Below are 20,961 nucleotides of genomic sequence, written 5' to 3' on the forward strand. Positions count from 1 at the left end.
GAGATGCAGAGAGGAGTCATACAAATCAAGGTATGAAGGAGTGGTTGTTCAGTCTTAGTGAATAAAACAGTAAGTCTGAAGTAAGTCTTGAAATACACGAATGAGTCAGATGTTCAAGGTGAGGAACAGCAATCCAGGCAGAGGGAACAGCATGAGCGAATACCTAAGACATGAAATTAGATCCTGTGTCCAGGAAACCATAGGAATTGCAGCTGTGAAAACACAGGAACCATCTGCTTAGGAAAGAGGAAAGGAGTGAGACTGGAAATGTAGGCAGGTTTTTGTATATACAAACATACACACACAGACGGATCATATATAAAATAGACAACAATACCTTTCATTGTTTGGCCAATATAAATGAAGAAATTGCTTAGTGTCGTACCTATATGGAATCATGCAAAGATATAAAGACAACAGTAAATTAGGTAACTGTGCAAAAAAAAAAAAAAAGGCCAAATGTTCATAATTTTTGTGTCCCTCAGTCAAAATAAATGGCTTGGTGTTTCAACTATTCGGTTTGTATTTGGATGTGTTGAGTCCTTAAAATTTGAAGGACCGTCATGCCTGTGACTGATATTTAGGGTGGGTCTGTGACTGTTGTGGATAAGGTAAAATACCTCTGTCCCACCTTACAGAGCTGGTGGAGAAGAAGATAAGGAACCTAGGGAAAGAGAAATAACATTCTATTTTCTACCTATAGCACTAGCTCCTGAACTGGAATCATGAGAGACACTTAATCCTTACAGACATTCAAGGTAGGGATAATTATTTTAACTTGAAGAACGAAAAGAGAATCAGAGAACTTTAAGTTCTCCAAGTTCTGACATCAGATAAAGTGGCATAACCTAAATTTGACCCCAACTACAGGAAATGAGCCCACATACACGTGCCAAGCGTTCTTTAAATCTTTAGCGAAAACAGTCAAAGAAAAGTGGCTCGTGATAGAACAGAGGTGATGCCTATGCAAAGAAGGAAATTAATTTCATTCTGATTTCCCCTGATTTGTACTCTATGTACCAAATCACAGCCCTCTTTGCAAAATTAAGGGCATTGGTTATCTTCGCATTCAGTGGTGGTGGCATTATACTGGCATGCAAGCATTCCTGGCTAAAGAGGAGGAATATCAGGTTTTTATAAAATCATTCATCAAGAGGTGAGACCTAACCCTGATTAGCATTTCAATAAGAAGGCTGGGACTAAATAGAGACTAAGCACAAGATCACAGCAGCAATTAGGCATCTTCTAGACAGCCACGCTTTCCTCAGACCAATTGAGTTTGAGCAAATGAGATTTTCTTCCCCTTTTTCTCTTTTTTCCCCCTGCTGTGAAATGAACTGCCTTAAATCACTGATGAAGTGACAGCAAGCCTGTTAAAGGAAACGTTTGCCCATTAAGTGAGGCTTTAATTAAGCAGAGCAGAGGCTAATCACTCTTCCATCTAATAAGTGATACAACCTGGTTAAAATCACCCTGCTTACAGGGCACAGTCTAGACACCTCACCAGTAAACTAGAAGCAAAGCAACCATAAACTTTGAGAAAGGACAAGACACTTTGCAAAGCCATGGATGTCATTGGAGCTATGTGCATGCAAATAGTTAATCAAACATTAAGATTTATCTTCTGATTACTCTTTCTTTAGATTTATTTGGAACTATGAAGCTATATTCACTTTTCCTTTAGATAAGCCACTTGGAAATTAATGATAAAAAGTTTGGCTCTAGGACCATGAGCAATTTGAAAGTCCCCAAGTGTGCATCAGCAGCCCCAGGAAAATGGGGATTACAGGTGTCTTGTTCACCATCTTATGTCCAGTGGGTAACAGGGTATTGAGCATGTCAACATTATTCAAAGAACACTTGCTGAATGAGAGTGTGAGAAAAAATGATTTATACTTGTACACACTCGTGGCTAAAGGTATCATCCTAGAAATGGGCTTGGATGGCATTACAGGTTTCATTGTGTCTCCCAGAATGATGTTAAAGTCCTAACCACCCCCTTTCCCAACCTCCGAATCTGTGAATGTGACCTTATTTGGAAATAGTTTCTTTATAGATCTTCATGTTAAGACAAAGTCATTAGGGTGGGCTTAAATGTAATATGGTTGGTGCCCTTTAAAAGGGAAGTTTTTGACACAAAAAGATCATACACAAAGCAAATAAATCCAGAGACTTCTGGAAGCAAGGAAGAAAGAATGGAACAGTCTCCCTCACTGCCCTCAGAAGAAACCAGCTCTGTCCACACCTTGATTTTGGACTTCAAGTCCCCAGTAGCTTTGGGACAACGTATGTCTGTTAATTGGGCTACTAGTTTGTGGTAATGATTTGGTCCCTTGGAAGGAAACCAGTCTACTAATAACAGGGAAGGGCAAAGTGTGGACTGATCCAGACTGGGGAAAGTCCACTGTCACGATGCCAGTCACCTCCTGCAAGTCTACAGGTACTGCTGCAGCCAAGAGGCCACAGCCCACCTCTGTTCTTCCTGACCGTGAGGTCACATTTGAAAAATCTGACAAACAGCAGAATACACTTCTCCTTTGGTTAATGTGAAGATCAAACGAGATGATTCTTGTGAAGTGTTAAATATTGTGTATAGCATGGAGTGAGCACTCAATGAATACTACCTTTATGATTACAGTTTTAAAGCTCTGACCCAAGAACTTAATGACACTAGGTCAATTTTACATTTTTCAGGTTTGTCATCCAAGCACCATGGACACGATTATATCTGGACGGAGCAGATGGAGCTGGCTGGTAATGCAGGACTTTAGGTAGTTCCCTCCAAATCCAAGGGATATGACCACAATTTAGGCTGCTTTAATAGCTGGCTTTAACAGCTGCAAATCTCCCCACTCTCATTCTCTCTCCCACTCCCCAAATTTATCAAGAGGAGGTGATGGAATATGAAAAGACCTAGCTGTGTTGGAATTAAGCCTGGTGGCCTGAAGGTCAGCAGAGCCAGCAAAGTGCTGGAAGTGGGGCTGCAGAGGCTTTGGGCGGTGATGATCTTCAAGCTCCTGAAAATGCAGTTGGGGATGAGAGCTTGTGACTGTGATCAGTGTCCCCCCCCCCCCCCAGAGGCCCGAAGGGAAAGAGAACATCTGCCAATCACAGCCTTCTTGACAATTAGGAGGCTTCTTCGTCCTCTACGCTAGGGAATGTGACCTAGGCTTTGATATCCTTCTCTTGTTTACTCTTCAACAACTCGGTGACACAGTTATTACCACCTTTATCTTAAAAGTGAAGGAAGTGACATTCAGAAGACTTTTGGAAATTCAAAGTCACAAAGCACATCAAGAAGGTAGTATTCCCATCCAGTGTAACCACAGGCTGACTGAGCTAACCATTGAGCTCCACTGCCGCCTGGCACCCACAGCGCTGCCCCTGCGAGAAAGTGACTCTTCTTAATGGGCTGTTCCTAACATTGAAAGCCGAGCACTGCATTATCAAAGCCATCTGCTGATTGTTTATAGCTATGTACTTAAAAAGGCATAAATACTTTTTGAATACCAGTAGTATGTGTCCTTAATTTTCTGTATTGTTTATGAAATACCTGCAGTGGAGCAATCACAATAATAATTCATACTTTATAGCACTTTGTAATTTACCAAGGGCTTTCATGAACATTAACTCGTTTTATACATCACTCGACTGATAAAGGTGAGGGTTATTATTACCCTCATTTTATTGATGGAGAAGGAAGCAAGTCATACATGGTCTTTGGCATTTGCAGATCCTAATGAACTGAAAGATGCTACTTGGGAGGAAAACTGAGGCTGAAAGTCCTTTCCTGAGAAATGCAAGTACTTCCTTCAGGGAAAATACAGCCCCAGAATGAGAGTGGATGTCTCCAAAATCGGTCCCAATCTAGCTGCCTGCTGAATGCTTCTTATCCAGGAGGACGTAGCTGATGAATCATAGCCAATAATGACAGTGGCAAATAACTGTGTATTTATTACATACTTACTAATGTGCTAAGCATTCTACACCATTTGCTTTCTTTAATCTGCACATAGCCTTGTGGGATTTTTTTTTCAAATGATGTTTTTCCCTTGTTATTGGTGAAGGAATTGTATCTTCAAGTAGTTAAGTAACCCCAACAATAACCTTGACCATCTGATTTTAGATATTTTAATTTTAATAGTTTGAGTTTTCCCCATTAAATCCCAAGTTTTCAATTCTGCAAACATAATTATTTCAAAGTTATCCTCAGTTGTATATGTTCTGCTCAATTGAAATTTTTATAGGTGTTCCACATCTGAGATAATGGAACAAAATGGATTATGAGAGACGGCCCAAATTGTGCAGCCTCTTTAAAAGCTGTGTTCTTTCTTTCATGTTCCTCCACTCCCAGAGTCTCTTGATTTTCCCCTCTGGCTTGCACTAGGTCAGAAATATGACTGGTGGCCTGATTCAGAGGTTTGGCTTTGGACTGCTCAGTACTCATGAGGCTCTGGGTTCAGTACTGCACCTGCCTGAAGGAAGGTGCCTGTTAGGTTCATGTCCCATAGGGACTGCAGTTTGCAATTCAAGAGATTGATTTTGTGCAAACACCAGAACCCATGCATCCAAATATCCTGGTGGAGACAACTTTGGAGGCACAAAACAAATGCAGGTCTATCTTGTTAGGGTCACAAATCACTGTCCAAGACAACACGTGTTCAGGGCACATTCTTGCTTCCATCTCATCTTTGGATAACTTCAGATGGTTTATTTCCTCAAGACAGAATTCTTGCCATTTCCTAAAGGATTACAATCAGTGTTCCAGAGAGATCATAAGCCAAGGCAGTGTCAAAGGGCACTAGAGTACAGCCCTCAGTGGGAGATTAACTTTGAAGGCCACAGAATCACTTGGGTGCTTACATCCCAATCTGTTTGCACTACTCCATCCCTTGATGCTCTGTCTGAAATAACTTGAAAAGGAAGGAATCTGAGATGAGAAGACAAAGGGCAGAAAGAAGATTGGGCAAACTTATGTTGAAAAAGAAAATGCAGAGACAAAATATACTATGGCCCTGGATTTATGTTAGAGAGAGTGGAGTCATTTAAGGGGGGTAACCAAATTTCATCATGGGGGTCTGTTATGTGTACCATCACTGGACAGAGAAAACCCGACAGCTCAGGCTGAGGCAAGGCCCACCATTAGGTCTACGGTGCTCCATTTTGAATTTGAAGTATTAGCTTTATTCCCTTCTGCTCATGTTGCTCATCAGCTGTAGGACACCAGGCATATCATTCAAACTTTCTTACATGCCCCAGCATAGGGCAAAATGGAAGGAACTAAATAGGTCCAAAACTACAAAATAATAAAGTACTTCGTGTTATAAGCACTAAGTTTGTGGTAGTTTATTACAGCAGCAATAGCAAACTAATAAACATATTTAAAAGATGAGGAAACTGAAGCTCCATGGGGTTAAATATCTTGGCCAAAGTCACATAGCTAGCTCACAAAGACACTAGAAAGATCCACGCAGGCCATTTCACAGCTCTTGCACCTATGTGCTAGGCTATATTGCTTTGAAGAAGGAGGAAGAGACACAATTGCCCCAAGTTTACAAATAATGTAAACCTTCCACAGCCCTGCAAGGTCGTAAAGACCATCACTGTTTTTCTTTTTCTCTTTTCTCTTCAAAAGGAGAGCGTGGCCCAACAGACTAACTGTTCTGTTTGAAATCTCACAATTAGAAGCAAATATGAAATGGCAATCTAGTTTGGCTGGCTCTTTGTGCAGTTCACCACGGTCCCCATGCACTGTGCTGTTTCTGTGTTCTTTAAGGTGTTTTAATTGCCACAGCCCTTTTGCAAAGAGAAGCATGTGCCAGGGTGACCAGTGTGCAGAGCCTGCAAAAGCCCAAGAGGAGCCCAGGACCTTGCCACTTTCACAAGCTGAGATGGCTCCCACCACAGGCTGCAGAGATAGAGATGTGACTGGATTCTATCAATCACTGGGGATCTCTGTCTATTCAGTCCTGATAAGTGGAACTGTATAGTCTTATGTCTTCCTGGGACCATCATGCCAGCTCCCCATTTTGGAAGCCTCCAAATGAGACAGGCAATGGTCTAGGCACATCAGAGGTAACTCAGTCACACAATCCCTATTGCATAAGCACTGATCATTGCATGATTTTAGTGATCACCCCTTTGTCAACCACTTTTGACAAATAAGCAGGGAAACAGCAGTTACTAGTCTAGCAACCCATAGATAAAAGATAAAAAGTAATGTTGACCCAGGCAACATTTACTCCTAGGTCAGGGCATGTGTCCAAAAATCAGCAGGAGTATAATTCAAGAAGAATTCACCATTTTTTCTTTTTTTTTAATCCCATTTTATTGTTTAATTTCTTTAAAGCTAACGAAACTACAAAAAATGGAGAAAGAGGATGTCTGCTCCTTAAGACTTCCATTTCCTAAGTCCCAGCTCTTTTATACACAGAGAAGATCTAATTTTATTTGTGCTTCCTGAATGCCACCTAACAGTGGGGGAACTGGGGCTCTGCTGGGGGATGGCAAACAGAGCTTTTGTTCTGATCTCACTGCTTAGGTTAATGCATCCTGACTCCTCCACTGTTTCCAGGGATGCTGGGATTCCACTGTCTGTTGGGGAAGAAAATGTCCCTGTGAGAGAAACAATGAGATGAAGCAGTATTTACAAAATTTGAGTCAGATTCCCATCCTGTCTAACAGGATGGGAATTTGACCCATTATTTACACTCGTAAGCTGAGAATGACTTCAAAAGCCCTCTTGTGAACCACAGGGGAGAGAATGATTTAAGCAGCTTTAATGTAGACATGGACTTAACAATAGAAATGTGTGTCTTCTTCTACAAAAGAGAAAATTGACAACATTTACTTCCATGGTTAACAGGGCATTTAATTCTAAGCCTTGTTTCTAAATGTCTGTGGATCCCACGTCTCTAGGATTTCCCAGAGAAATTCCTCTTGCATTGGGGAAATAAGGATGCACAGAAAAGTCTAGGGAGAGATCAAGCTGAAAATAGAGAAGGAAGCAAAAGGGAAAATACTTTGAATGCCTGGAAAAGAGAATGTAGCATTCTTTATACAGCCTGAAAAAGCAGGCTGACTCCCTCCTCCCCATACCCTCTTTTCCTAAGGCTTGCCCCACCTCTGTAGCCGCACTGCACCCAGCTCACAAAGAGATTGTGAGAGAAGATGAGAGTAAAGAGGTGAGGGTGATTTCTGAATTTTGAAATATTCTACAGAAGCAAATCATTGGTTATATCATTCCCATTTAAGTTATTCCTAAATTCTAGGGTCTGTCTTTTCTGAGAGCCAGCAGGATGGAGTGGGAAACATCTGGACATTGGGGCTAGAAAAGTTAGTGGTGATGTCCCAGCTCTAGTATTAACTAGTTCCATGGCCTCTCAGGCAAGGTGCAAGCTGATCTGACTTTTGGCTTTCTCAACTATAGAATGGGCATGTGCTTCCTCTCTTACCCCATGAAGGAAGTCCTCAATCAAGTTCGGTCAGCTCTATTTTTTCTATTTAAACTAAGCCCATTTCTCAGAACATTAAAAAAAAATTGACTATAGTTTAGTTTGTAGAGTTTGCAGAGTACTTTAAAATAACAACAACTGAATTGGAATATAATTCACTTTCATAATGCCCACCCCTTTAAAATATACAGAGTTTACTAGTATTTTTATAGCATTGTACATAGACTACCACTACCTACTTTGAGAACATTTTCATGATCCCACAAAGCAATCACTTAGCCACTAATAGCTAGTATTTTTAAGACACATTTTACTAATGAACATCTTCCAATACCCCAAGGCCAAGGGAAATCTCTAAATCACACAAGGAATTATTTCTAAATGTGCAGTCAGACCCTAAGTGCAAAGCACTTGTCTTCCCCTCTGGGACTTCCAGATGGACAGGGGAGATCTCCCCAGCATGCCCATATAAACAGTAGGTTTTTGGAGGGCAACGACCAAGTTTCCTGACCATTCTTTTCTTCTTACACCTAAGCTCAGCACTGAACACACAAGTAGGTGCTTGATAAACACACGGGTGCCAATTGATTGGCCAAATGCCACTTCTTCTGGAGACCAACACGTTTGTCATTTGTCTGCTTCTCTCAATGCTGAGGTCCTTCACAAGCTGTCATGTTCCATGATTATTCTCCCCAAAGCATGTGCTGTTAATTTTTCATCTTAATGAACTGTCCAATGAGTTTAGCAACAGGAATAGTGATAAAACATAATAAAAATGGCTTCTGCCTGGCTATTGTCAGAAACCTTCTCTCTACAACATGGGCACATAATTGAAATAAAATATCTCAATGGCTACAAACACCATTTGTCAAGAATAAAGGAGAATAAGTGCTATTTCAAAAATTCATACTAACAGACTTTATAAACATGGATTATTGGAACATTTCTCCGATCGATACCCACTCAAGCATTTAAGTGCATGGCTATTATTCTCTTTTGTTTGCTTGAGTGAAACCACTTTGGGCACCAAGCTACATGTCAGCCCCAATTTTCTAAAGGATTATGGATGCATAGTCTTTCCTGTTGGAGAGATGGGTCAGGCAGGCAGTAGCAGGCCTGAAAGGCCCATGTTAATGCACAGATGCACACCTAGGAACACTATTATGCAGCTATGAGTTTCTCAAGAGAGGAGTGTTCCCAAAAGACATGCCATTCAAATGTGAGCGATGGTCAGGAGGAACTCAGAGAGAGAGAGAGAGAGGGGGGGGGGGGTTGAAGATTCTGCTCATTCCAACAATGTGCAGAAGCCTGCACTCCAGCCTTCTGCCCCAGGATATTCTCTAAGGCAGGCACATTGACCACAGTATTCCTGTCTACTCATAAGGGAAACATTCAATAATCATGAATTTGCTTTGTTATTCCACTCAAAAAATATTTACAGAGCTATTACTGGTGTGGACAGCCCTGTTCTTGACACTTGGGACATAAAGAGGGCAAGGCACATCACGTCTCTGAACATCACGGGCTTATAGTCCCATGAGGGAAATAGACCAAAAGTCAACCATGGAATGAAAACAATATTCACTAATCATGGTAACTACCATGAAGGATTAGACAGAATGACAAAATGATGAAGGACTGGAGAACATGGCTTTAGAGGCTATGAGGTCAGAAGAGTGTGTCAAATGGGGACATCTAACATGAGCCCTAATTGATGAGAAGGTATCTGTCCCATGCAGAGACTCCACCAAGACTGGGAAAGCTGGTAACGCAAAGCCCCTGGGGACGGGAGGAATGACTTGTGGGAGGGGTGGCAAGGGTCCTGCACAGCTTGGTGGATAAACTAGAGGAGAGGTAGAGAGGCAGGGAGTGACCACAGCAAGGACAGTACTGGCCGCACAGTGAATCTGATTTGATTCCAATTTATATGGGATGCCATTAAGTGGTGTTGAATAAGGACCAGGGCGATGGCAAGAAAACCTCCACTTCACTTATTCCTGACCTTTACCCCATCCTGCTGAAAAGTAAATCTAGACCTGCTTCTCTTCTATCCCGTCCTTTTAATTTCTGATCCTTTGCATCTGCACCTCAGTCCAACCTCTGAAAACCCATCCTGGGCAGACATGCCAGGCTCTTTTTTTCTTTGCCAGCCTGAGTCCCTCCTATCTCTGATGGTACTACCTGAGGGGACTCCTAGGATGGATGAGGTAAAGACCATTTAGAATAATATTCCCAGTCTCTAGGAAGCAGTATTTATTCTACAAAGCAATTATCAGTGCTCAGGCAATGGGAGACTTCTTTTGTTCCTCCATCTAAGGGCTGACACAGCTAGGGTGCTCTGGGAGATGCAAAATTAAATTGAAAAATCAAGAGTAAAATGTGTCTTCAAAGTAGAAGTCATTTAAGTTTCATGTAACCAGAGATCCTTTACCGTCTTGCTCACTCTGCTGTCTTGGTACCTAGCCCCGCACTGAGCATCTGTTGAAGAAGCAAGCATTTAATGAAAACAATGAATGAACAAGTGAATCTGATGTATTCATGCAGAGACACAGGAGGCTTGTTGCAAAATACTCAATAGAGGTTGTCGCAGCTTGGATTATCTGGAAGGCAAACTCTGAGATGGAGTTTGGCAATGGGGATGCTTATTAGGGGGAGCCCTTGGAAGGAACAACTAGGGAAGGAAAGGTGAGGAAAACAGAACTCTACTAAAATAGAAGGTGATGTATGATGCAGCCCAGTGACAGCTCAGACTGCCCTCACGGTCTTCTGGGCTAAACATGACCTTTCAAAATCACCCCAAGTACAGCTGAGACGGACAAACCTTTACTGGTCAGTCCTCCAATGGAAGCTAACTGAACAAAGGGCATGACTTTCAATGAGCCAGAAACTGCACATGGAGCAAATCTTGGGGGTGCTGAGCTGGAAGTTATCTGCCAAGAGTACCCCCAGAATCCAGGACTACCAGTCCTCCAAAGAAGCAGAAACTGGTTCTTAGAGTAGTAAAGTTTGGATCAAAAGTGTCAGTCCTCCAAATGTCCATGGGCAAAAGGCTTGGTCACCAGCCTGTGGCACTATTAACAGGTAATGGAATCTTTAGGAGATGGGAACTGGTGTTAGAAAGTTAGGTAACTGAAGTTGTGCTCTTAATGAAAATATTGGGGGCTGGAGATATAGCTCAGTTGATTGAATGCTTGCCTTGCATGCACAAGGCCCTGGGTTCAATCCTGAGCACCACACAAAAAAGAAAATATTGTGACCCCAAGCCCTTTGCTCTCTCCCTTTTGTTCCCCAATTGCCATAAGGTGACCTGTTTTGCTCCACTACACATCCCCACCAAAATTTTGTGCTTTACCACAGGCCCAAAAGCAATGGAACAAACTTGGAAAGAGGGAAAGCTCTGGAACAGTTACCCCCCAATAAATCTTTACTCCTTTAAGTGGATTTGTCTCACGTATTTGTAATAGTGATGGGAAGCAGGCAACAAAAAAACTGGTACCTGGAGTGGGTCCATGCCATGACTATAAATGACCATGTGGTTCAGAAACCTTTGGGATTTGTTTATAGAAGGAATTTGGAAACGTTTGGAGAAGCAGGCTAACAGAAGCCTGGAATGCTATAAATGGAACTTAACTGGTGAATCTGGTGAGGGCTCAGGAGTCAAGAAATGCTGATGGAAATACAGGATGCAGATACTAAATGGCAATGAGGTTTCAGATGGAAATGAGGAGCTTACTGCGAACTGGATTAGAGGCCACACATGTTGCATTCAGGCAAAAAAAATTATCTACAATTTGTTCATACCCTGAGAGCTTGTGGGAACCTGAGTTTGAAAGTGATGGACTAGTTATCTGACAGAGGAAATATCAAGGTAGCACAGCATTCAGGCTGTGGCATGTTATTACTGGGTCCTTTCAGCCAAATTTACAGTGAATCTCAGGAGCAAAACTCAGAGGGAGAAGATTTTAAAATCTTGCAACTTAGCCAGCAAAGAAACACCCTTAAAGTTCTGTCCAGGGGAGGTGCAGATGTTAAAAGAGATTGGCACCATTAGAAAGAAACTAAGTGCTTTGCATAGGGATAGGAAAGATGCCTCTCAGGAATCACCAGGACTCCACCCCATCACAGGCACAGAGGTAGAAAGGTGTGAACTCCTTTCAAAGATTATCCTTTGAGAAGAGAGCACCAGGGTACCTGCATACACTGGACCACCTAGGAAATTGTTTCCCATGTTCAGCAATCAAGGCACTCAGAGGCTGCTATAGCCACAGACTTCACAAGTCCTGGCATAGTCAGCAGACCTTGGCATTGTCTACTTTTACAGGCATACAGAATATAAAATTTATGAGGTCACAGAGACCTCCATCAAGATTTCAAAGGATAACCGGGAAGACCAGACCATATGTTGTAGAGTCAGAGTTTGTGCAAGCAGCTCCTGAAGGGAAATGCATTAGGCTGTAAGAATAAAGCTGAAATCACAGTGGAGACCCCAGGAAGGATGAGATGTCAGAAACATGGAACACCTGGCAAGAGATACTGCAGGCAGGGACATGAGCAAGTCTATAAAGATGGCCATGCAGATTTTAACCAGCATGCCCATAGGGGCAGGGCTCTCCAACACTTGGGGAACTCAGATCACACTACATCATTTTATTTTAGCTTTTTTGAAAGTATCAAGACCTAAGAGACACAGTAGATACCAAATAGGTAGAATTGCTTCTAAACTGAACATTAAATATATTAGTCAGCTTTTCGTTGCTCTCACAAATAATTGAGATGAATCAATTTATAGTAAGAAAGATTTATTTTAACACATGGTTTCAGAGGTTTCTTTCCACAGTCAGCTGGTGCCCTTGCTTTTGGGATTATAGAGATGTGATGTGCATCTCTGACCCTACATCATGCACCCTAGATATAGAACATGGAACTATAGGACTTACAAGTTTTTTTTTTTCTGTTGTGTTTTGACTACGCTTTGGTCCCACCCCACCTTTCTGTCTCTATTCCTCTGTTTTGGAATGGGAATATTTACCATGTGCTATTGTATCTTAGAAGTATGTGAGTTTCTTTTTATCTTAGGTATTCACATGAAAGTGTTTGCCTTGAGTGTCAGCAGAGACTTTGGACTTGGACTTTTGAGGAATGCTAGAACCAGGGACTGTCAAAGTTGGACTAAATGTACTTTGCATTGTGAAATGGACATGAGTCTTTTAGGGGCCAGGGTGAAGGGTTATGATTTGGATTTTAAATCTCCCCAAAAGATTATTAGCCTATGGTGCTATTTGGAGACAGGATGGCAGAAATTTTAGGGGGTGGGACCTAATGGGAGGAAGTTAAGTCTCAGGGGTGTCCCGTTGGAGGGGACATTGGGACCTCTGTCAATCTTCTCTCACCCTTTGCTCTCAGGCCACCATGATATGAGCAGGTTTGCTCTTCCACATGCTCCCACCACATCTCCACAGACCCCAAACCAAGGGCACCAGCTGGCCATCAAATGGAACCTCTGAAACCATGTGTCAAAATAAATTTTTCCAACGTTAAGGTGGTTCATCTCAATTATTTTCTACGGCAATGAAAAGCTGACCAATATATTTAATGCTCAGTTTAGGAGCAATTCTCTCTGTTTGGTTTCTATTGTTTCTTTTCGTCTTGATATTTTCCAAACAACTGAAATAAAATGAAGCAATCTCTGCCGTGATGTGGGATGGTTGCTGTGTGATTTGATAAATGCAATGTAGTGTTGGTTTTATGTGGGGAAAAAAAAATCTAGAATTCTGGTTTACCATGTATCCCTGGGTAGGATAACTCCTTTTCCTATGCTCTGCTTGACCTCTTTAAGCCTCAGTTTCTTCTTGCATGGAATGCAACTCAAGTGATCACAGTAGATAATTTACAGGGAAGCTATGTGCAAACTTTAAAGAAGTGTGCCTTTAAAGGACAGGCCCCGGGCCCTGAGCTTACTGTTCCTAATGGGGAAGGCAGCATTGGTGCATTGGCAGAGACTGGGCTAAAGATTACTGTTCCAAGTCCATTTTCAAAAGGAAAAATATTTGCCCCATGTCTGCCAAAATTCTCAGCAGGGAAAGGCCAGGTAGATGGAGACAATATCTCATCCCTCTGAAAGCCTATTCACCAAAACTGCATATATACCCCCACATACCACAATAGATGGCATGAGATTGATTCTCTTCTTAAGGATCCTGCAGACTTAAAGAGAAATGAACAGCAATGTGTCAACAGAGGAACATTAGTGCTGACTTTTCCATTAGTCACAGTAAGCACAGTGCCTGAGGCCCACAGTGATTTTAGATGGTTTACAGAAAAGTTTTAATTTCTTTTACAATGAGAAAAAAAATGACCTTTTAGGATAGAAGATTATATTTATCTTTATACCAACATAGCCATAAATATAAATTCATATTTCTTGTATGGAGAAAGTGGAAGTCATAGGAAGACCCTAAGGAACCATGACCTCTGAAAATAAGGGGAAAAGAGATATACTATCTCATGGGGTCTGGGAACCCCAGTTGGATGACAGCATTCTTCTCTGTGTACCCAGACCAATCAGGCCAGAGAAGAATAATGTGAGAAAGTCAGGGTGTGTAGCATTACAGCATGTTCAGGGACAACTAGCAATAAGCTATGATTGGAGAGCCAAGTGGAAAGATGGATGGGGGCTTCCAGTGATGAGAGGACGTGGGCACTGGATCTTGTCCATCGTAGAAGCCAGGCCAAGGACTTTGCTCTTTTTATCCTCAAAAAACTCTAAACTTCTGAAGCTTGCATCTCAGGATGGACCAACTTGATATAGTGTAGATTAGAAAAAACCATGCTGTGGCTCAATAGAGAGGGACTGGGGACCTGGACATGCCTCCATGACCTTGAGCACCAACTACCTTGGCCAGTCCTGAGTGAACACAGGCTGCTTCTGCCCTCTTATCAGGGTTGTTGAGCAGGTACCTGCTCAAACTCCTCATGGGAATGAAAATTCACATGCCAAAAAAAAGGCTTTTGATCACTGCCCAAGTATGATACAAATGATTTGGGGATGGTGGATAACAATATTCCTGGGTCCTAGAAATTCTGAACACTGGTTAGAAGTCTTAAGAGCTTCAAAACAGTATCTGTTATGCATAGAAATATACTTCAGGAGATTTTCCAGATATTCATTTAAAGAGGTGCCTACTCATTTGCACTTTTGTACATATGCAACCAAAATTTAAAAAAAAAAATTCCTTTAAAATAAATAGTATAAGAATCGTTGCTGTGGCAACCCAACCCAGCAGAATTTGGAATGGTGTTTTGATACTAAAATTCAGAGAGTCTATCTAAAAGATGAACTCACTGGCCCTTTCACAATTTTTTCTAATGCTTCCAAATTGAGGTACCTGCCAGGTGTCTGGGTGCAAACTTCTGGATTCTCTGCAGACACAATAAATTGGTGGCAGATTTTGGTATGGCTTCTTACGTTTCTATCCTTGCTTCCTCATCTCACAATGCTTTGATTTCTGAGTTCCCCAAAGGGCAGAGGGCAATTTTTGTTAGTAGCCTCCCGATCAAATGGTGATTCTGTGTCTTAGGAATGATGTGGAGTCAGGGAGGACTGATGGACCATGGCCTGATTTCTTCATAAAATACTCTGGAGCCAGCTGGATAGACCCAACTGAAGGAAACAGGATTAGAAAGTGGTCAGAAAAATACCTCCATGTGGTTTATGAACTTCTTGAGAATAGGAACTGTTGTGGTCAACTGCACCTGTGGATTTAGTACAGTGTAAAAAGACAATAGGTGTATGTTCACCTGCATATGAAAATGAATAAATGAATGAATGGCTAAGAAGTCCTTTCATGGAAATTCCCTCCCACCATGCTCAGAAGAACTGCCTTTTTTAGCTGAGATATGTCTAAAGATATGCCTGTCACCTTGAAGATCCTGGGGAACTACCTTACAAATAGTGTGCACACGTCTTGGCATAGAACATGCAAGAGTTTCATGGAAGCCTTCAGGAATAATTTGATGAGAGAATGAAAGAATGAATAACTGAAAATAATCCTCCTGGTCCCAGGCCCACGAATGTGAAACCCCACCACACTGTCTTATTAAGTTACTTCCTGCCGGTCGCAGGATTCAAAGACCCTCTGACTTTGAGAACAAACTATCCCTTGCCATGTAATACACAGAGGAAGTGCACAGATAACTTGAGCAATGCTCAGGTGCTTTGATCTTGAAAGGAGAAAATCCCACACCAGCCTTTGAGATACCGTGTGGACTCTGACAAGAAGAACAGAAGACATAATTCTATCTCAATGGCCAGTTGTTAGAAATGAAGTGATCAGATTTCGATTGGACTGTCTGTTTTATCCTGGGCCTCTGGGCCCGGAAGACAAAAGCATGGAGTATGTTCATCTGCCCAAATGCTGGTTTTTGCTGAGCACCGGGAGACACAATCCTTTCCCCAAAATCAAGTGACACAAAGTCAGCCTCCTGACACCTGGGGGATAGAATGGCTGCTCATGGCATCTCAGGGAAACTGACCTGAGAGGAACATGTTCTCAGTGGCAAATACATTTATCTCCCCAAGTGAGCAGCAGGGAAGGAGGCTTGCTGGGTTCTCTGGGTAACTGACGTCCAAACTACACCTTAAGTTGAAATTAAATTCACAGAATCATTGCATGGAACACAGCAAAGTAATTTTTAAAAAGTCAATGACTTTTGATGAAGGGTTTGTTAAGAATTCGTTGTATTATTTTTGGAAAATTTCTACAGGTGGAAAATGTTTTAACAGCAAAAAGAAGAATCACAACTTTTAAATCAAACAACAGGCAAGTGAAACAAGAGGAAAACTGAAAAAAAATCCTTTTTAAAATCAAGGTGTAGGACAGTGTGCAGAACTGCATTTGTAGCTGGGTCTCATCCATGTACGTGTACAAAGGTGGAGGGAGTGGCCATGTGGATGCATGTTTGTAACTGTCTGGAAGGTCACAAAGGAAACCCAAAATAGTGGTTGTCTCTTGGAAAGGAAATAAGAGGCCAGGAATTGGAGGAACTGTCTCTGTAGGCGTTTTTCATATTTTGAATTTTAAAAAGGTTTAATCTATTTCAACATCTTGTCTGTTTAAATAAAAATAAAAATGAAAACCAACAAACATTTCAGGGGACACTCTACCTAGTCATCACAGAGGGCAGCTCAACAACCTCTCTTCAGATCCCCTTGACAGGTCTTGATCTCCTCCTGCCAGTCAATTCCTACTCACGCTCCTGTCTATACCCAAAGGTGAACTCCCCGCTGAGGTCTCTACTTCTACCAGAATCATTCCATCCTGTGTTCTTACAATCTGTGAAGATGTTTAGAAGTGGCTTTGTGCCATGGCTTTCTATCTGCCAGCCTGGCTCCAACACCAAAAAGCCAGGGGTGGGGGGTCACGATAAAATCATAACTTTGGTTTCACTGTTGTATTGAGACAGGTGCATCTCATTTATGACCCAGTTCAAGGCCTAAAACAATGATGGTTCTCAAGGGAAGGCTGATGTGAGAACATATGCAGACCCCTCTTGTCCTCTAACTCAATCTATACACATTGGGCTTCAAACTGCGCCTAAAATCCATTAGGTCACCTTTAAAACTCACGATTTAGGCCATACCAAAACAATGACAATATGAATTGCTTTCCAACTACCTCCCATGTACATCGGTCCAAGACTGAAAGTCAAAGTTCAAACGAATTAGAAGAGTCATATTGATCAATAGGAGGCACTGGGGTGTGGCACATGAGAGTGGAAACTCTGCTTCCTTTTTCCATAGTTAATTATGTGGTCATAAGAAACTGCTCTCACCTCTGAACTTTAGTGTCTTCATCTATTAAAAAACGCATTGCTACTGCATGTAGCCATCAAATTTTGGGTGACATCCAACAAGACAGTAACTGTAAAGCATGAGGTCCCATGCCTGCCACACGGCTTTGCTTAACAGGTATCAGCTACCGTCTAATATCGGGAGAGATCTCTGTTCTCTGCCCATCATTCATTAGAGAAAGTAAGATCAGAGAAGCATAACGTTGGCAGAGGTATTTTCTTTCATATTGATTTCATGCAGCAGCAGGTTATTCACATGCCTGGCATGTAGGAATTTCATGCAACTGTCCATTGAACATGGTAGTCACAGTTACATTACTCATTGAAGATCTGCAATGGATGGTCACCAAGCACACTGAGCAACTGTTTATGATTCTAGTGACACTAGCTACAGATGACCTGGCCTCCTTCTCCACAGTGGCCTACATCCATAAATAGGAAAAGTGTATTTGCAGACAGTCCCAGCAGGCCCAGAGGCTTACAAAGCAGACTGCCAACACTTCAAACTGTCAGAGGCAACACAGAGCTCATGGATTTCCTAGCACAGGTGAGCTGTCCCAAACAGCTTCTGGGATTGACTTCTATGAAAATGAGAGATAACTGGGTGACCTGTGACCAGGAGCCCCAGATGACTATTACTCATCAGGGTGTCAATGTGTGCACCTTCTTCTTTTGCAAAGGGCACATCCCTTGTACTTCTCCAAGGCCCATTCGTATCTGGGCTCTAGTGCCCTACTAGAAACCCAGCAAGGTCTCAGGGCTGAGATCTGTCCTGTAGCTACCCAGGTAATTCCTCCACTGCTCTGAGAAGGTACCTAAGTGAGACAGGTATGCCAGGAATGGAAATTCATGTTCAATTTGATTTTCCTGCAAGTCAGGGAGGAAGCTGACTCTGTGATCCCAAGCTGTTTCACCAGGATTTGTTAAGTCCTTTTTTCCTTCCACTCAGAGTCTGGCTGCTAGATACAGTGCCACTTAAATGCAGACTCCTTAGGACTAGGGAGTCTTTAGGAAAAGTTCCTTTTCATTCCTATGCCTGGATTGCAGAGACCTGATCAAGAAACAATGGCATCCTGAACTCACTGGCTATCAGGAATGAGACTTGAGCTAAAGTTGTTGATAAGTTCTGTTTTGCAATTTCCAGACCTAAAACTAAGATGATCATCATGAATGAGCCTTCTTTTCCACAAGGTCACAATATTCCTCTCCTTAAAGCAATAATCCTATCCCCAAGATGAAAGCATGATACATGTCTGTATCATGCTGTTTTTTTGTTTGTGTACTTCTATTTTTAAGGATGATGGTGACCAGCAGCTCTGGGTCACAATGCCTATTCCACAGGCATTGGAATATTTGACTTCCTCTTTTTGGAATAAAAGCTATGCAAAACTCCTCAAAATAGGCTATTCTTAATTTCTAGTTGAAAAAAAAATCTAACAGATTTCCTAGAAGTGAAATTAAATTCAAGTATTTTCTATTTAACTTTTGACTCTGTTTCATTGCTACCTCATTCTAATTGTCCCTATTACCTAGAAAAATCAGAAATGTCACTCTCACCTCCTATTGAAGAATTGAAAGGGCAGATGCAATGAAGAGACCCATTTAGCTTGGCAGAAATGAGATGATCATCATTCACAGACATACCCACGAGAGAGACGCGTTTTTGTCTGCTGAACCAGGTTTCAAAGCAAATGACCAAAAATTATGCACAAGGGAGAAAAGTGGATCCTACAACTTCCAAATCAGGCTGGTGCATTTGCAAGGAGGGGTAGATCTGCTTTCACGACAAATGTTTTCATTCATTGGATTTTCTCCTAACAACTACTGACCAGAGCATGGGAGAAAATGCTGGGAGCTCCCAAAGTTGAGGTTGTCCCCCCAAACAGACCCTCATCAATATAAGATCAATATATAAGTATCTGGGACATCTCCAAAAATCAATGGGTCTAGTTGCAGCTGATGCCCATCTCTTTAACAAGAGCTTGTGTGGACTGCGGAAAAGACCTCTGGCCTTATGTGGAAAAAAATGATTTTGTCAACAATTTTGTGGATTTGTTCAGGAAAAGGAAGAAGAGTGCCAAAAGACCCAGCTAGAGGTAAAGTCAAACTTTTAACAGATACAGATGCCAACCATAAAAGTTATGGCATATCACCATAGACAACTTACCTTCTCTACTGTTGGGTTCTCTCATTTATACAATTTTGGATATTAATAGTACCTACCGTATCAGACTTTTGCAAACTTTAAAGGAGGTGATGAATTTAAAGAAAGTCTAAGCCTGACAAGGGTCAGCATGCAATATCTGTTAACTGATATAATTATGGCTGTTCTCTCCCTTCATTTCCTGTTCAAAATATACTATAGATCTCTGTTCACTTGTTTAATAAATACCTTTTACATGCATACTTTGGGCCAGATATGTGCTTGAAACTAGGAGCATGGTGGTCCCCAAAAAAACCCTGCCCTCTAGAACCTCAAGGTACAGCTAGGAAAGCAGACAACCACATAGACAACAATGATCCAACATGGAAATCACAGAAAGGGGTGTCATCACTGTCTGGTAAAGTATTGTCCAAAAGCTGATCACAGCTCAGTCTTAGGGGATCACAAATAACTCTTCAGACACAGTGAGGTCCAAGCTAAGCTAAAAAGTGAGTAAGAATGCTTTTAGAAAGAGAGGGGTTATATGGTTTTAGGGAAGTGAGTGTGTGATGTGGGTAGATTCTAGAGAGCTTGTCTATCAAGAGAGCTAGGTGTGGAGAGAGAGGCTGAGAGGTGAGTCTGGAAAGCATTCAAGAGTCCTAGAAGCTCATTCAGGAGCTTAGGTCTATTTTTGAAAGGAGTTAAATGGGAGAGTGCTGTAAAGTCTGGATCAGGGATAATGTTCACAGAGTGTGTGGAAGATTCTCTTATTGGAGCTGATGAGGGAGAACTAATCCTTGAGGCAAAAACAAAATACTAACAAACGAAAACACCTGTTAAGTGGCAATTCCAGTAACATTGGAGAGAGGCGATTGGGATTACATCTGGATGGTGGCAGGAGGAAGAGAGGAAAACAGAAATATTTCTGAGATAATTGCGAGTTCACAGTAGGAATGAACGAACAGGAATGCATTGTCATGGGAGGAGAGGAACTGAGAGGCATGAAGTATTCCTCCTGTGTTTCCGGCTGGGGTGAACTATGATGCTGTCACCCAAATGTGGGACAGAGGAGAAAGCTAAGGGCTAGAGGGGATATCATGATATGCATTTGGCCTGGCATTCAAGGCACCTGCTGACCGTGTACATGAGCATGAGCCACAGACGTGTGGGTAGGTGAGTCTAGATCCCTCAAATGTGGGCTGTCCTGCTGACAGAGCTAATCCTCAAATTTCTAGCCTGATACAGATGCCCTATGAAAATAGCTGCAATCACCACTGACCAGATGGAATGCAGGCAAATGGATTGTAGAATTCTAAAACTTGAGAACTCTTAGACCCTAAATTCAATCACCGTGTGACCCAGAAAAGAGCTCATTAACCTAAGGGCACACAGACCCTGACTAGCAGAGCTGGGTCCAGGAGTTAAAATCAGGCCTGCTGGATCCTCACCAAGGCTCTTGGCTGTTGAGATCTATAAGGTTCAGTCTCCCAGAAATCTCTTCCTTGTGGGATATAA

The sequence above is a fragment of the Callospermophilus lateralis genome, chromosome 11 (assembly GCF_048772815.1).
Source record: "Callospermophilus lateralis isolate mCalLat2 chromosome 11, mCalLat2.hap1, whole genome shotgun sequence".
NCBI lineage: Eukaryota > Metazoa > Chordata > Mammalia > Rodentia > Sciuridae > Callospermophilus > Callospermophilus lateralis.